Genomic DNA, 19,576 nt, shown 5'->3' on the forward strand with positions numbered 1-19,576 from the left:
CGTTTCCCTTTCATTTTCCACACATATACATGTAAACATCAAATCACAATCCTTCACACATAAACTCAAAAGCAAATAAACATTTCTATTGGTTAAACATTTCAACCCTTTCCAACTGAAATACATTTCAACCCTTCCCCCAATCTGCCTTCTGCCTGTTACCATACAAACAGGTCATGGAACACTGCACTGAGCTCACAGGTCACAAGTTCAGCACACAATGTTCCTACACAAGACAGGAAGTGTGCTTGACTTTTCAACATATCAGCTTATCATATATAATGTTCCTTACAATCTGTTTTTGTTAACCAATAAGAATCATACCTCTAAAAAACAGAAATATACACCCTACCTTTCAGTGTAGAAAGTAGTCATACAACCAATGATTTCTTGTCATTTTAAAAAAAACATTGCCGTGGATCCGCGCACCCAACGCGTGAGAATCCGTGCACCCAACGCGTTAGGATGCGCGCACCTTTTAAAAAGGGGGTCCCAGGGGGTCCTTCTGGGACCCCCTAAGCACCTCTAGAGAGTCAGAGTATTTCCACTCTGCCCCCTTTATATGTTTTACACACTTATTCCCCTTGCTTCTTCAGCCTCGCTTCTACCGAGGCAGAAAATGGTCGCCAACAGTTCCTGGTTTCGAATGTAGAGAGACACTCGACAGCCAATTAGCATTCAGCGCGTGATCGGCAGGGTGCGCGCTCGGTACGGGGAGGGTGCGCTTACGGTGCGTGTACGGTCCGCGGATCCTCCGCGGCCATAGATATCACTAACTTTTTTACCCTCATTTTCTCAGGAACTACTGAACAGATTCACACCATATATGCAAAAGGCACGAGTCCGAACTGAGGACTACCTCTTTGCCAAATTTGGTGTCATTCCGTTCAGCGGTTCGGGCTGTAGCTGCGCCAACAGTTCCTATGGGAAATTGCATGGGGAAAACGCGTTTTGGGACCCCCCTTTTTTCTCGGCCCCCGCTTGACGGATCACCGCAAAACATTCAGGGTAGGAGCGGAGCGGAGCTGGCCAAAAGTTTGGAAAATTTCACGAGGATTCATCAACCGGCGCCAACGTTATTTCAAATAGAATGTTGCGGATTTCCTATGGAAAATAGGTCCTAACTATAACTATCTACTGGCGACCGCCAGTAGATAATATATATATATATATATATATATATATTCACTGAAAAAACCATAGGTTTCACGCATGTTATAGTTAGCTGGACATTTCACTCGTAAAAAACCAATGAAATTCCACCGTTATAGTTAGTGCAGGCAACTATAACTCATGCGACCGCAATCCTCTGCTGATGATGTCAAATATTACATCACTGATGACATATGTGTCTTTATGAAAAATAAATATTTGTAATATATGTATAGCTAAAGATACAGTATTAGCATCAACAGAGGATTGCGGTCGCGTGAGTTATAGTTGCCTGCACTAACTAGAACGGGGGAATTTCATTGGTTTTTTACGAGTGAAATGTCCAGCTAACTATAACATGTGTGAAACCTATGGTTTTTTCAGTGAATTTGCAAGGTTTTTTAAATGCTAATTCCTAACTATAACGTGTGTGAAACCTATGGTTTTTTCAGTGAATTTGTACGGTTTTTTAAATGCAAATTTTTTTTTGAGATTTTTGGTAAAAAATAATTTCCAACCTATGTATAAAATAATATATGTACTATATCCTGCATTATGGAATGGTTAATTTTTTAAAAATTAATGTTTACATACAGTTGTACATCACAGTTATTATCTTCTACAACTCTTGAAATTTTTTTTTATGCATTTTTTGCCGTGCGCGTACGGTAAGCTGACGCTACGCGCTCCGTACGTCATAAGTACGGTGCGCTTACGTGATACGATGCGCGTACGGTAAGCTGACTCTACGCGCTCCGTACGTCATAAGTACAGTGCGCTTACGTGATACGTACGTGACGTACGCGTACACGCATGCGCGTTGCGCGGAAGCAACGTTGTGGTTACGCAGGGGCGTGTAATGCGCATGCGCGAGTGCGTCTTACATACGCGCTCCGTAAGTGCTCCGTAAGCGTCACGTTTGCGCATGCGTACTTGTTTACGAGCACGTACCGTAAGCTTATGGAGCGCGCACGGTAGGTCATGTGATCCACAAAGAACACTTTTCATTGGTTGAAACTACTTTCAGTTCCAGAAACTTCCCAAACCACACCCATTCCCCTCATTACTGCTTGAGATACCCTAGGAGAAGGAGCTGAATTGACATTGAGATACAATGGCAGAGCAGCAGACCTCTTCTGAGAGTGAGCCTAGCAGCACCATCATCAGACAGAGAAGGAGGAAACAAAAGGATTCTTTTGTGTGGGAGTATTTTACTTTTCTAGAGAGGCAGAAAAAGGTCAATGCTCCATTGGTCACTTGCACACTTTGTGACCGTGTTTTATCTAGAGGAGATCCAAGGAAGAAGTATTCCTTTGGAAATCACTCTATGATGAGACACATTAGGGATAAACATCCCAGGACCTTTGCTCGACATACTGAAGAAAACTCTTCAGTAAGTCACCGGAGCCCAACCTCAGAAGCTCAGCCGAGTACATCATCGGCAGCTCAGCTGAGCCCTTCCTCTGAGGTGGGAGCATCACCTTCTTCTGCTCCTCTGGACATTAACCCTCGATTTCGGAGGGTTTCAATGAAGTGTACAACGTGTTGTGGTATTATTGTTTTTGGGAAGGCCAGTGTTTCCCTTATTAACAATAAGATAGACCAGCACGTTTGTAGACGCTCATAATATTCCCATTCTTTCTTTCCTCCATCCCTGTATTAACCCAACGGCTCTTTTAAGAGCCAACCTTACCTCACAATTTTTTTAATTTTTTTTTAAGCTTTCCTTTTTGAAAAAAATGTTTTGCCGTGCGCGCACGGTACGCGTAATCGCTACGCGAAGTTCGCAGAATTTTTTCTCGCGGAATTTCTCCATTTACGCCGTGTGCGTACGCTACGCGTATTTGGCGATTTTTCGAAAAAAAAAAATAATAATTTTTGCCCTTGGGGGTCCTTCTGGGACCCCCTGACAAAGGCTAGGGGGTCAGGAACTGTCCACCCTGCCCCCTTTTCACGTTCTCCACCTTTGTTTTTCACCCCCTCAGACTGCGAGAGACAAAATGGCGGCCGACACTTCCTGGTTTCGACCGATTCGAATGTTTACTGAGATCTAACAACCAATCAGAATCGCGCTCGTGCACGGTGGCGTGCGCGTACGGTAAGCTTACGGTACGCGCTCGGAGCGCGCCTATAGATATATATATTGATTTAAATGCTATTTTCTCAGGAAATACTGAACAGATTTACACGAGACCTTCAAAAGGCACATCCCTGACCTGACGGCTACCTCTCTGCCAAATTTCAAGTAATTCTGTTCAGCCGTTCGGGCTGTAGCTCGGACTAAAGGTCCTATGGAAAAATGCATGGGGAAAACGCGTTTTGGGACACCCCTTTTTCTCAGCCCCCGCTTGACGAATCCCCCCGAGACTTTCAGGGTAGGAGCGGAGCGGAGCGCCCCACCTATTTTGAGAAAGTTATTCCAAATAGAATGTTGCGGATTTCCTATGGAAACACGGTCCTAACTAACCGCCAGAAGATAATATGTATATACATATATATATATTATCTACTGGCAGTTGATTAGCAGCATTGTGTGCTGAACTTGTGACCTGTGTGCTCAGTACAGTGTTCCATGATCTGTTTCTATGGTAACGGGCAGAAGGCAGATTGGGGGAAAGGGTTAAAATGTATGTCATTTGGACAGGGTTGAAATGTTTAACCAATAGAAATGTGTGTTTGCTTTTGAATTTATGTGGGAAGGAATGTGATTTGATGTTTACATGTATATGTGTGGGAAATGAGAGGGAAACTTTGCTAGAGAGGTGCACAGTGCAGAGATTCTGTATAAGAAAATCTGGTGTGTGACTGACATACTTCTTAATCTACAAAACAACTTGAAAGGTGAGTTTTTTAATTGTGAGGGGATGTATGTGGTCTATTTTGATTTTAATCAGACTAATGTGTTTCTCCTGCTAAAGTGCAGGGAGTACTTTTTTGGTCTAGAATCTTATTGTCAGTGTGTGTGCATTTAGAAACCATTCTGTGATAAGCATTTGTGTTTTTCATGTGTTTGCAGACAGATATCGGTGCTGTTTGCATGTTTTGGTAGAATTAGAAACCAGTCATTGTTTATGTATTTGCAAAATGAGTCACGTTTCCACACTAAAATGCAGTACTCTTTCTAGATTATGAAATGTGTTTTGGTACAGTGCATGGGATAGTGTTGTTTGTCTAGAATCACACAGTGAGTCTGTGTGCATTTAGGAATCATTTTGAGAGAAACATTTTGGTACTAATGTGTATTCGAAAATTTTCTGCAATGTGTGCAATCACCTTACATCTTGTAGACTAGTAAATGTATTTTGTACAAGGGATATTTGTTTGTCTGCAATCACACTGTGAGTCTGTGTGCATTTGGGCAACTATTGTGAGAAAAGCATTTGGTAATATCATGTATTTGTTGTCAAGTTTTAGTAGCATTAGAGGCCAATCATTGCTTATGCAATTGCAAAATGAGTCAGACTTTCACAGTAGTGTGCAGTACTGAAATATGTAGAATGTGTGCAGTAACCTTACCCTTCTAGACTAGTGATTGTGTCTTGGTAAAGTACAAGGAAGAGTGTTGCTTGTCTAGAATCACACTGTGAGCCTGTGTGCATTTGGGAACCACTGTGAGAGAAGCATTTGGGTACTTTATATCTTTGCATACACATAACTGCTTAAAAACCTTTCCTGTTCTCATGTTTTGGCAGAATTAGAAGCCAGTTATTGCTTGTGTATTCGGAAAATGAGTCAAGCTTTGACACTAAAGTGCAGTAGTGAAATATGTCGAATGTGTGCAGTTACTTTACTTCTTCCAGAGTAGTGAATGTGTTTTGGTAAAGTACAGGGGATAGTGGTTGTTGTCTAGAATCACACTGTGAGTCTGTCTGCATCTGGGTAAGCATTGTGAGAGAAGCATTTGGTAACATTGTGTATTTGATCACAGATAACTGTTTTAAAACCCGTCATGTTGTCAAGTTTTAGTAGCATTAGAAGCCAGTCATTGCTTTTGCATTCATAAAATGAGTCAGGCTTTGACACTAAAGTGTAGTACTGAAATATGTAGATTGTGTGCAGTCCCCTCACCCCTTCCAGAGTAGTGAAGGAGTTTTGGTAAAGTCCAAGGGATAGTGTTGCTTGTCTAGAATCACACCGTGAGTCTGTGTGCATTTGGGCACCACTGTGAGAGAAGCATTTAGTAACTTCGTGTATTTGCTGACAGATAACTGTTTTAAAACCTGTCATGTTGTCAAGTTTTAGTAGCATTAGAAGCCAGTCATTGCTTATGCATTCATACAATGAGTCAGGCTTTGACACTAAAGTGTAGTACTGAAATATGTAGATTGTCTGCAGTTCCCTTACCACTTCCACAGTAGTGAATGAGCATTGGTAAACTCCTAGGGATAGTGGTTGTTGTCTAGAATCAAACTGTGGGCCCGATTCACAGAACAAACTTAAGACAAAATCCTAAACTTAGTACCATTTTGGTATTCACAGAATGAACTTACTACTTTTGCGATTCACAGAATAAACTTACTACTTTTGCTATTCACAGAATGGATTTACGACTACTAACTCTACGTCCGCACTCGGGCCGGAATTTCCGCCTCTGGAGCTGAAATCCCGCTTCCGGTTACGGGCCGGAAAGTCCGCTCTCCGGCCGGAAGTTCAGATTTGGGGCCAGACTACACTAACTGTGGCCATTGATCATTTGAGCCAAGGGTAAACACCTGCCCAAGTCACTATCATCCCCCACCATGCATCAGCTGACACACTCCAGCCAATCCCAGCCAACAGCTCCAGTTTGCCATGATGTTGCTAGTGCCTACCATCCCCCACCATGATCCAGCTGAAGCCAATTACCACTAATTGACCAGCAGCAAAAAACTGTTAAAAGCAGCACACAGTGAATGAACAGGTTTGGCTACAGCGAGTTTGTGTTTGCATGCTGACACTGGCTGAGAACAATGGAGACACTGAAAAGGAAGAGGAATTTCACAGCAGAGGAGACCACCCTGCTTGTGGAGTTCATAGTGAGGCACCACAAACGCCTCTATGGACTCCCACCCTACTGCACCAGTGGGGCACAGAAGGCAGCCCTGTGGCAGCAATTATCCACTGCTGTCACAGCATTGGGGGAGGAGAGGCGCACAGTCCAGGACATAAAAAAAAAGTGGCAGGATGAGCGGCTGAGGGTGAAGGAGAAATTCTCCCGAATTGAATTACATCGGATCCTCCCTGCTGCTTACTCTGGACCCCGCATCCGCCTCACCCCACTGGAGAAGGATATACTGACCACGATACACCCCCACTTGGTCCATGGGCTGCCTGTTAGTGACGTCCGCTACGTGGTACCAGGTAAGTGGGATGAAAAGGAAAAGTGCATGAAAAGATTGTCTGTGTTGCACTGTCATTGTGAATAAGGAAGTAGTCCAAAGTGTATATAAAAATCATAGCCAGTCAGAGACTCATGTGTCACCCTCTGTATGTAGCACCACAAGTCCCACAATCCTTAGCGATGGAAATGGCAAATCCCTCCACCACTTTAGAAAACATGGGCACTGTACTGTTGCAGTAATACACCAGCCTGCTAAGTAGCAATTGACAAATCTCAGCAGAGATGCGCCAGTAACAATGCGACACGCAATCCAACTCGGTGCACTGTGGCGCAGGGATAGACAGATGTGTGTCGCAACTGATGGCATTCGGGGGGTGCTTTGCTGGAGTAGTGTCGCAAGTGTGATGCAAATCCTACTATGTCCATGGACCGCCTACACCTAACGTTCTGTGCCACTCATTACATGTGCCTCAAGCAGGCGTACGTTTGCATAGCACCACCCGATGTATGTACGAGGCATAACCAAAGAAACGCACACCCTGCCTACATCACAGCGGATGCATGTTTAATGTTGCGCAGGGCTGCAAAACGTGACCCATCCCCATAGGTGCATTACGTTGTGAATAAGTCTAAATGTGTCACCTGTATTACCCCACTGCTGTGTCACAGAAGTGACGCAACTGCAGTGTAAATGTATTACAAGGGGCGTGTAAACCTGCCACTAAATATCAAATAAGTAAATCACCCTGTGCCAGCTTAAAGCACAAAGCAGAAGGTGAGAGAATCATCAGATCCAAAAGTCAGACACCTATTCTGTTGTACATTTCCCACCCTGCCACGCCGTTACGTCCCCAATGCACCACTGCTCCTACCTGCCCAGTCTGCGGCAGTACTGCACAACACTGTTAGCATGCAGAAGAAATGGGGAAATCACAGAAAAGTCCCACTATCACATTTCCCATTTGTTTACTTTTCTCTCTTCTCACCCATTGACACATTCAGCCAGAGCACAGACAACTGCCGTAGCAGAGGTCCCTGCATCTACTGGGAGGAATCGCCACCGCACAGAGATAGGCATACCACCCGCACCGACTGGTAAGTCAAAGTGGCCAGGAGATGGTCAAAAAGCATACATTGTCAGGAGTGACAGAGGGACATATAGTGGCCACATATGAAAGTCAACCAGAGATGAAAAAATAGCTGCATTACTACTGGAGTTGTCAATGGACATCCACCTTCAGCAAATTATATTTGCTAACAGCAAAAGACAACATATTAAATGTCTCGGCTCGTCAAACCTTCGTAATTGCGGAACATGACATGTTTTCCAGCAACAGCCCCAGACCGGGGAATCCAATCCTGTTATCGAGTGCCACAACTAGTCAAAAGGGTGTCCCCACTATGTCGTTAATGTGTCTGTAGACGTAATCAATAAATCTAATTAGCAGAAATATGGCAATGATGAACAAGAAGTGAGATACCAGGGTCAGTAGCATTGACAATGCATACACTGTCCAACTTTGAATGTTTCCAATATAGATCAAATGCCCAGTCCACACAGCTGGTCATGTACAACTTACATTGGCTGGCTTTTGTGTTGTCCATCAACAAAACACGATAGTGGACCTCACATCATGATCCGTAGATATGTCATTGTCATATAGGTTGCATCCAGGTAGTGGGCACATTCGAAGTTATGTGGGAGCAATCATGATATTAAGTATAACACACTTCAGCAACGCTGGTGCCCACAACTGCGTGTGATCATCCTTTGTGGCAGAAATCTAGTGCATCACATGTGGCTGCAGGAATGTAAAGTAGCAAAACACACATATCATTGTAGGAACAACAAGGTCCTCCCATAATCTAAGACATCCACTGACTTCGGCTACAAGGTTGGCTGTGACAACTGTTCAGGGCCCACACACTGTTCTGGTGCTGGGCCAAGGGAAGTAAACCCAAGAATAAATCAGGCTGAATGCTCATTAATGTGCCTTTCACCTCCACTGTATGTTGTATGTGTTGTACAACACTGTAGTCCTGCATCACAAAATGCTCACATATGGCATTTGAACCCATGCAACATCAGACCCTGCTGGCTAATGAAAGGATGACACAAAATGTATGCCAAGTGAGTGCAGAATGGACATACAATAGTACAATGTGTCATATGAAGTGACCATAACACAACCGGCTTGCAATGCAATGATCGGAAACACCATGATGAAAATAGCATGGCTGAGGCCAACACTGATGCCAGTTGTGTAGCTTTGAGATGGGTGGTGGGGGTGCTAAGGTGAATCTTCATGCAGTTACACCTGCAAAATGACTTGGCTGAAGAGCAACTTTCCAATCCACTGCAGGCGGAAGGCATCAAAGCTTCTCAGCCTATCCGCAATGTGTGAGCAGAACCAAACGTTACATTCTGCTTGCCTCCTCTCCTACCGTATTCACATGTATAGGTGAGTGTTTGACATATGAGGTTTGGATGTCTGCTGTACAAGACACCAATCGTAGTCAGCTAAGTAGTACCATGATCTTGGAAATAGAGTACGCAAAGAGAGGACACTCAAAGGATGGACCTAAGACATCTGTGTTCTCTCATTCAAAAATGAGCTGTGTGACTACATGCGTGGGGAAGCACAAATGAGCAACATCATGTCCCTGACTATTGCACATCTCACACATGAACCCCTTTCTGACTTGTCAACAGACAACATTAGACTCTGGAAATATGTAAGTCTGAAAGGCAAAGGTGAAAGCAGTGTAATGCGGAGGATTCCGGGATCATTCATCCCTTCCTATCAGTAACCTTCTCATGCAAGTATGTCTGTTGATGTGTCATCTTATTGATGTCAGTGCTGTGTGGAGGTAATGGCTGGCAACTGCTGCATGTGGCAGGTGCCCACATGTAAAGTTCAGGAGCTAAACATGCTGCACATAGTTCATGATTACCCACAAATGGTCATTGAGAATGACATGTTGGCTCAGAGCTACCATCTGTTGTTGGAAATATAGACCTGTATGTCTCATCACAGCTGCTGACAGGATGACACCACAGCAGCGGACACCATCCCGGGGACTGCATGACATCCTGGCTGCAGCAGTGAAACCCTTGCACACCCGTCCTTCAGGTAATTCTAGCACGAGGTGTGTCTGTTGATGTGTCATCCTATTGATGTCAGTGCTGTGTGGAGGAAACGGCTGGCAACTGCTGCATGTGAGCAGGTGCCCACATGTAAAGTTCAGGAGCTAAACAGGGTGCACATTGTTCGTGATTACCCACAAATGGTCATTGAGAATGACATGTTGGCTCAGAGCTACCATCTGTGGTTTAAAAATATAGACCTGTATGTCTTATCACAGCTGCTGACAGGATGACACCACAACAGCGTGCACCATCCCGGGGACTGCATGACAGCCTGGATTCAGCGTTGAAACCATCGCGCACCCGTCCTTCTGGTAATTCTAGCATGAGGTGTGTCTGTTGATGTGTCATCTTATTGATGTCACTGCTGTGTGGAGGAAACAGCTGGCAACTGATGCATGTGAGCAGGTGCCCACATGTAATGTCCAGGAGCTAAACATGCTGCACATTGCTCGTGATTACCCACAAATGGTCATTGAGAATGACATGTTGGCTCCGAGCAACCATCTGTGGTTTAAAAATATAGACCTGTATGTCTTATCACAGCTGCTGACAGGATGACACCACAGCAGCGTGCACCATCCCGGGGACTGCTTGACAGCCTGGCTGCAGCGTTAAAACCATCGCGCACCTGTCCTTCTGGTAATACTAGCATGAGGTGTGTCTGTTGATGTGTCATCTTATTGATGTCAGTGCTGTGTGGAGGAAACGGCTGGCAACTGCTGCATGTGAGCAGGTGCCCACATGTAAAGTTCAGGAGCTAAACATGCTGCACATTGTTCGTGATTACCCACAAATGGTCATTGAGAATGACATGTTGGGTCAGAGCTACCATCTGTGGTTTAAAAATATAGACCTGTATGTCTTATCACAGCTGCTGACAGGATGACACCACAGCAGCGTGCACCATCCCGGGGACTGCATGACAGCCTGGCTGCAGCGTTGAAACCATTGCGCACCTGTACTTCAGGTAATTCTGGCATGAGGTGTGTCACTAGCTTAGACTCCGAAGCCATGACAGAGATCCTGATTCCCCTCTGCATGTAATCAGCAGTTGTTGTTTACAAAGTTAAATACAAATCAGGAGTGTCATGTGCCTGTCTGTCAATTAGTGATGCAGATCATTGAGAATGTTTTCACTTCCCTCTACAGCTGCTGGATCAGGGACAGCTATGCCTTCAAATGCTGTGAGGAGACAGGTCCAGCAGGGGACATTAGGAGGGAACCTGGAGCTGGTGAGTTTGCTTGTATTATGTACATCTCTGTGTAACACCTCAGTGCTATGGTGTGAGCTGTCATTTGTGATGGTACCCTACACAGGTCACATGATCCTCATCTGTTGATGCAAAGTACAGTTAATACAAACCAATGTGTTGCACCACATGTTATACCAGGTCAATCCCTAATACGTTTGCAACCTCTGTTCCAGGGGATGCTGAGGACGAGGATGACAGGCCTATGACCAGTGCGGGCCGACGGGGAATCAGAGGGGATAATCCCCTGATCCTCCAAGCAGTCATGTCGGCAGCAAGTACTGCTCAAGAGGAGGAGGAGGATGAATTTCCTGACGACGTCTACTTGGTGGATGATGAGGACAACATATCTGATGACGATACAGATGCCAATGCAAGCTTTCGTGCCAGATTGGCAACATCGATCAGGCCATCACATCCTCTGCCAAGCAACGTTCGTCAGCCTCCTCCCAAGCATAGCATGGCCTGTCCCCAGCATCGAGCAAACCAGACACAGCTCCCACGCATCACAACACAGACATCACTCCCTCACAGCCCTCACGTCCAGGACCAACATGGTGGTTCCCCTACCCGCTCTTCCCTAGAAAGTGTATCCCTGCCATCCTCTCCACCATCTGGGGGAAGTACCAGCCCTGTTTAGGTGCCGATATCCCCTGGGCACAATTCTCCTGCCCACAGGCTCCCACCTGCCACCCCCTCCCCTGCTGTTGGACCTGCTCGTCACATCCATGGCAGACAGCTGCAGAGAGGTCCTGCACCTGGCTGTGATAGCCAGTGGGAGCAGGACTTCTACCAACAGCAGACAGATGTGAGGCAGGACATTAGTGCCATAGGGGCTACCCTGTCCGACATGTCGGAGTCCCTGCAGGACATGGTCCACTTCCCTCAGGTGGTGGACAGGCTGAGCCAAGTTTTGGATAGGATGGATAGGACTTGGCAGGACATGTCCAGAAATATGCGAGACATGCTATCCATCCAAAGGGAAGAGGGTGCAAGACACCATGCCTTGGCCATGAAGATGATGGAGGGCATATTGAAAGTGATCCAAACTCTCCCTTCACGGTCAATGCAGGAAAGGGAGCCATCATATCTGCCCACAGGACAGCACATCCCCACACCTGTACCAACTGCACAGCAACAGAGCAAAGGGAGACATCCACACTAGCGGGCTGAACTGGCACTCCCACCACCAACCCCTGTACAGGCACTCCCGCCACCTGCACAACCATCACCAACCCCTGTACAGGCACTCCCGCCACCTGCACAACCACCACCAACACCTGTACAGGCACTGCCACCACCTGCACAACCAACACCAACCCCTGTACAGGCACTGCCACCACCTGCACAATCACCGCCAACCCCTGTACAGGCACTGCCACCACCTGCACAACCACCACCAACCCCTGTAAAGGCACTGCCACCACCTGCACAACCACCACCAACCCCTGTACAGGCACTGCCACCACCTGCACAACCACCACCAACCCCTGTACGGGCACTGCCACCACCTGCACAACCACCACTAACCCCTGTACAGGCACTCCCACCACGTGCACAACCTGCCCTTGTCCAGGCACAACCATCAAGTGTGCATACACCATCGGCCCCAGCACATGTAGATGACCCTGGACAGTCCCTTGGACAATACCCACCACCACGTAGGCGGCGAGCCAGACCTGACCACTCTGAACGGTCTTCCCCCCCCCCAAATTGCGATGTCGCTAGCATGATCGCCGGTGACAGCAACCCAGGACAATGTAACCACGTGAATGTGTGTTGACCAATTAAAGACCTACAAAAAAAAGAATCTGTTGTGTATCATGTCCTGTGTAACGGTGTAGGTGGCCTCTAGATGTGAGAAGGTATGTTTGTGTGTGACACAGTTACCAGTGTAACCCATCATTTCCACAACCCATTATGTGCTTAGCAGATGACTCACCAAATATGTGTCCATATTCTGAACCAGACATTCCAAATGAAGTCAAACAAGTGGAAGTAAGTAGAATTCCTCAAAGATATTTATGTATGAACAGGAGAACAACCGTCCGTTTGGAAGGGAGAAAGGAAAACAAATGATTGTCTTGATGCAGAGGGAGAATGGAACCTGGATTGGGGTGGGGCAAAAAAAATATAACACGTCAGGGAGCGTCAGGGAAAACAGTCTATTTACAAGGGGAAAATGAAATAATAGTTCACGTCAACGTCTCCATCAAAAGTCAAGTGTCCTTCTGGTCATCCTCTAGGACCACAATGTCCAGATCCTCTGGGCCCGATGCAGGCACACGTCTGGTGGGTGCAGGAACAGGCACCACTTGTCTTCATGACACACGAGGAGTATGGGGGGAAACAGTGTGGGGCAATGTACAGGGGGAGACATTGACGGTGGTATGGGAAGGGATTTGGGAAACACCAGATGAAATGGCTCTGGTCAGTGAATTGATGCTGGTGGTGAGGGTGTCCAGAGATCGGAGAATGTCCGCTCGCATCATGCGTACCTCCATACACACTTGTAGCATGATGCGAGCGGACATGTCTGGCTGACCCTCACACATCCACATCAAGTCCACTGGCACAGCCACAGGAGGAACAACACCGGGAGGGGCCTGGCGGCTACGATGAGGGGAACTGGTTGCATGGGATGCAGCTGGAACCCACGTTGGAATGGGGGACTCTAGAGGTAGGGAGGGGATGATGGCAGGCCCAGATTGTGTGTTGGCCTGCCCCGAGGAAACCTCTTCAGGGCCCACAGGTGAACAGTCTTGGGGAGAGTAGCTCTCCACCACATCATGGGCCGAGGTGTCGTGTTCACCCCCCCCTTCAATGTCCGCAGCCTCCACCCGGGATGTAGCACCAGCATCAGGGTGTCCCTTGTCAGTCCAGGTGGGCGCAATCCCCTTGCCTCTTGATGTTGAGGGTCCCTCCTCATCCTCCTCTTCCTCGCTGCTGGAAAGAGGGTGTAGCCGCCGCCGCACTGGTGGCCTTGCACTCTGGCCCTGGTCCTGCTGCCCTTCCGTTTCTCCTGCTGTGCCTGCTGATATGTAAGCAAAATCCGAATGTTATGGTTGTGTCATGCAGGACGAGACACATACATAGAGGAGCCAAGGTCAGACTTCTATTTCTCTGATCACACTTTATAGTTGTCAGTGTCTATGAGCTGACATTACGTGTATGTTTACTGTCATTTCCTGGATTGAGTCTGACATGGCCATCTCACGTGGATGTTTGTGGCTTACACTACTGTATTGGCCAACCCTCAACCTGGCATTCTGGTGATCTGTGTGTCCTGCCACTGCTACATGTGCAGGTTCCAGAAGAAGGCCACCAATGGATAACATGAAGAGTCCTGATTTTTCGGATTTTGGCCATTTATAGGGAGTCGCAGATATGGAAGGTCTGGACAAGTGTCATCTGCTTTGTAGCATTGTATGGGACAGGACAAGTGGCGAATGTGGGTCACACATCCACAGGGGCTCTGGGCTATTTCTGTAGCTACATTGTGAGTCTAGCCTTTTGCTGTCCCCACACATGATCCGACAATCCAGTGGCACATATTGGCTTTGGTGACTGATATGGTACGGCAGTACACCACTGAACAGTGGGGGATTGTTGTGACAGCTACCTGTACATGTGAAATGTCAAACAGGCCACTGAGGGTGAGACGTCTGTCAGTGGACACCCCTTCCAAATTTAGAAGCACTTAAGAGTGATGCAAGGACGTCAAAGTCTGTCTTGACTCCATGGCACATGATGATTTGTCACAATTGGAACCCAAACTCTACAAATGCAATGCAAATCATAGCATCCAATACCCTTTGGCCTGCCATGCGCACACTGGACAGTGTCTGTACCATTGCTCATCCAATGCACACATGATTTCTTAGTGCCAATTGTAGTGGTGCGGGAAGAGCAGATTTCAGTATAAATGCACAATTGTGGCTCATTCAGCCAGTTGTCATGACGAAACTACAACTCCCAAAATGCACTCTGCCCTGTACAGTCAATATGCCACAGTGTGCCTTTTTAAGCTTGGTGACTGCTGCATGGACACGGAATCTGCAAATGGAGGCATCGCACACACAATGGTACAGCACTGTTTCACTCACATCATACTCCCAGACACATTCAGCATATGATGCACTTACCATGTCCCTGCTGCTCACGCTCCTCCAGCTGAGCATGGAGGGTCGGCCAAGTGCTCGCAGGACCCTCCTTTATAGTGGGGATAGGAGAGGATGATGCACATGGTGCTGGGAAGACTGGCCCACCAGCTCCTCAGCCTTGTGCCGGGACCACCGTTTTAGGTGGCATGCCCTCGCACTCCTGGTGTGGACTCCCACTGCACTGCAGCGCTCCCCGATGTTGGCCCACAGCCTGGCCCGGGCTGCATTGCTCAGCTGGTGTTCAGGGTCCCCATATAGCTGAGGATATTTGGCCAGCACCCCCTCAGCCAAGATGTCTAACTCACTTTCAGTGAAAGGGGGTGCCTTCTCTTCATAACCCTCAGCCATTATGGGGAAAATAAGGATGATAAGAGCAGCAGGATGTCAGAGGATCTAATCTGTGATAGAGGATGACTCAGAATGAACACAAAATGGCTGCCAACTATTTCCTGTGATGTATTTCCTGCCTCCCACTTCCTGTAAAACATTTCCTGTATGAAATAATGTGTTCCGGCCCGTTTTCGGAGTTTACGGCCCGTAAGCGCAGTTTCCGGTTCCGGAGCGGATGGTCCGCACATGCGCCTTACGCTCCGTAATCGGGACTTCCGCTTTCGGGCCGTAAACTCCGAAAATGACCCGGAACACATTATTTCATACAGGAATTGTTTTACAGGAAGTGGGAGGCAGGAAATACATCACAGGAACTAGTTGGCAGCCATTTTGTATTCATCCAGATCCATCCACAATCAGGAATCAAATCTACTGCCATCCTGCTGTTCTGTTGTGGATAAAAAAGAAATGACAGTGCATGTGAGAATTATGAAAATGTATCAAAAGGGGGAAGAGACCACTTAAGGACATTTCTGCACTTATGGGGGGTGCTGACACAACATCAAACCACTCTTTCAGTTTCTCCTACTTTGCATTATGGTACATGTAGTCCATATTGGGTGCTCATTAGCAGCGTTGGGTGATGTGTTACGTAACATTGGGGTGGAGCAGTGTGGAGATATCACAGATACATGGTGTCTGATTCACCCATGACATCATTCACGTTGTGGGTTCATCATTTGTGGGGGTCACATCTGTTGAGGCCAAAGGCCCGACAATGCTATGGTTATGGCCTTTTCTGATTAAGTGACCCATCCTTATGAGGTCCGGCTAGGTCTCTCAGTACATGTATCATTTTCCATCTGCGTCAATTGATTCTTTAGGGACATCCACTACACTGGTCGCTGACATGGGCACATGAGCTTAAGCACGCTCAACCTTCTGACTACTGTCAACAGCTGTGATTTCCATGCAGTTAGTGTGGCTTGCAAAGTTGTCTCAGGAAGGAATTTATTGACACAGTCGTGTATATCCAAGTTTCATCATTGGCAACAGACAGCAATCCACATTTAGTCCATTCCACTACAGGTTGCTCATGTGAAAAATGTGGCAACGAGCTGCTCACGGACTTGCATGCCCTGACCTCGGTTATGTGCCATGGCCCGGTTTCCCAGATTCAGAGCTAGCCGAGGTTCCAGCGGTATGTGTAAGCCATGCGTTAAGGCAATGTTGTGCAAGACACAACAGGCAAATATGATCTTGCACACGACTTCTGGGGAGTACTGCAGCACCCCCCCTGTATGGTCGAGACATCTGAATCGCGACTTCAACAGACCAAAAGTGCGCTCTATAATGGCTCGAGTCCGTATGTGTGCCCTATTGTACCTACGCTGTGGTACAGTGTTTGTACGCCTGTAAGGGGTGAGGAGATGTAGGGTGAGTGCATACCCAGCGTCACCTGAGGAGAGGAGAAAGGGCAGGTGGTTACATTTCCCTCTTTGAATTGCACAGGACATGATCTATACTGTATTACATGCAGTATCTGTTGGGCCATGTATGTAGCTGTATGATTCTTATAGTACAATGGTTAATGTTTGGGGGCATTCAGACATTTCTAATACACATTTTCCTCTTTTCTAACGCTTGGTATTACTTACCCAGTAGCCACATGTTGCCAAATTCTCCCACAGCTATCCACCGGGCAAGAGGTGACATGCGGAATATGAAGGTGTCATGGGTACTGCCTGGGAACACCGCATGCACATTAATGAACCTCCCCCTGGCATCACAGACAGCTTGCACGTTGATGGAATGCCATCGGTGTCTGTTACAGAAGATGTGTGCAATGTGGCGGGGTGGCTGAAGGGCCACATGAATACAATCAATGGCACCCAGCTCACGTGGGAATTGTGCAATGAGATAGAAATCTCGTGCTGCCTTTTGTCTCAGGGCCAGTGTACGTGGCATTTGTATGTGGTTGTGGGATCTTGCAGTGATGCATCTCAGTACCTGATGCAGGCACCGCGACTGGCTCGCCTGGGATATGCCCACATGGTCTCTGCAGACTCTTTGGAAAGACCCAGTGGCAAAGAAATGGAGCGCAGAAAGGATCTTGAAATATGCTGGGATTGCATTTGAGCAGCAGGTCACAGAGTCAAGTTCCTGTTCCCACTCACATACCATACCCAAGATGACTTCTTGAGGGAAACGGTACCTGGCCCTTACATCTTGGCTGGAAATTCCAAAGAGGTTGATCCTCTGTCTGAAGATCCTCTCTGCTCTCCTCCTCCTCAAGTAGTTTTGCCGCATGGCAAGGGGCAGTGCAACAAACACATTCAGTGACATGTTGTAAGGGTTTGTGTGTGTGTCTGCTCTGCAGTTATACATGCTGCAGAGCTAGGATTGGGTGGAGTGTGTCAGCTGATGCATGGTGGGGATGGTAGGGACTTGGACAGGTGTTTACCCTTGGCTCAAATGATCAATGGCCTCACTTAATGTAGTCTGGCCCTAAATCAGAAGTTCCGGCCCACGAGCGGAATTTCCGGCTCATAAGCGGACTTTCCGGCCCGTAAGCGGACTTTCCAGCCCGTAAGCGGACTTTCCGGCCAGTGTGCGGACTTCCCGCTCCGGGTGCGGGATTTCCGCTCCATAGGCGGAAATTCCGGCCCGAGATCGGACGTAAAGTTAGTAGTCGTAAATCCATTCTGTGAATAGCAAAAGTAGTAAGTTTATTCTGTGAATCGCAAAAGTAGTAAGTTCATTCTGTGAATACCAGAAGTAGTAAGTGCATTCTGTGAATACCAAAATGGTACTAAAATTAGGATTTTGTCTTAAGTTTGTTCTGGGAATCGGGCCCTGTGAGTCTGTGTGCATTTGGGAACCACCGTGAGAGAAGCATTTGGTAACATCGTGTATTTGCTGACAGATAATTGTTTTAAAACCTGTCATGTTGTCAAGTTTTCATAGCATTAGAAGCCAGTCTTTGCTTATGCATTGATAAAATGAGTCATGCTTTGACACTAATGTGCTGTACTTTAATATGTAGATTGTGTGTAGTCTCGTTACCCCTTGCACAGTAGTGAATGAGTTTTGGTAAGCTGCTAGGGATAGTGTTGCTTGTCTAGAATCACACTGTGAGTCTGTGTGCATTTGGGAACCACTGTGAGAGAAGCATTTGATACCATTGTGTATTTGCTGAGAGATAACTGTTTTAAGACATGTCTTGTTGTCAAGTTTTAGTAGCATTAGAAGGCAGTTTTTGCTTATGGTTTGATTAAATGAGTCAGGCTTTGACACAAAAGTGCAGTCCTAAAATATGTAGATTGTGTGCAGTTCCCTTACCACTTCCACAGTAGTGAATGAGTTTTGGTAAACTCCTAGGGATAGTGGTTGTTGTCTAGTATCACACTGTGAGTCTGTTTGCATTTGGGAACCACTGTGAGAGAAGTGTTTGGTAACATCGTGTATTTGCTGACAGATAACTGTTTTAAAACCTGTCATGTTGTCAAGTTTTAGTGGCATTAGAAGCCAGTCTTTGCTTATGCATTGATAAAATGAGTCAGGCTTTGACACTAAAGGGCAGTACTTAAATATGTAGATTGTGTGCAGTACCCTTACCTCTTCTAGACTAGTGAATGAGTTTTTGGTAAACTCCTAGGATAGTGTTGCTTGTCTAAAATAACACTTTGAGTCTGTGTGCATTTGGGTAAGGATTGTGAGAAAAGCATTTGGTAACATTGTGTATTTGCTGACAGATAACTGTTTTAAAACCGGTCATGTTGTCAAGTTTTATTAGCATTAGAAGCTAGTCTTTGCTTATCCATTGATAAAATGAGTCAGGGTTTGACACTAATGTGCAGTACCATGTACTATTCTCTTCACTGCGCCAGAACTGAAAGTGTAAAAGTTTTACCCAGGCACTGTCCTAGCAGTAGTCTGATGATTTAGTCAGTTTCCAAGTACTCATGTTGTGAACCCTATATTACCACATAGACTGCTTCAAATGTCTATGCAACATGCATGCAGTCTTCTTACATACTATACACTTGTCATTCACACCTTCAATTCCCTAGTCAGTATCCATACAGTCCAGCAAACATCCTGTCACTCCCTTTGCACTCCTCTAGTGACCCATTCAGTACCAAGTACTAATCCATTCACTGTGCCAAAAGCCAACCAGTTATAAATTCACCCAGGCACTCTCCTTGCT

The sequence above is a fragment of the Triturus cristatus genome, chromosome 3_2 (genome assembly GCF_964204655.1).
Source record: "Triturus cristatus chromosome 3_2, aTriCri1.1, whole genome shotgun sequence".
In the NCBI taxonomy this organism is placed as follows: Eukaryota; Metazoa; Chordata; class Amphibia; order Caudata; family Salamandridae; genus Triturus; species Triturus cristatus.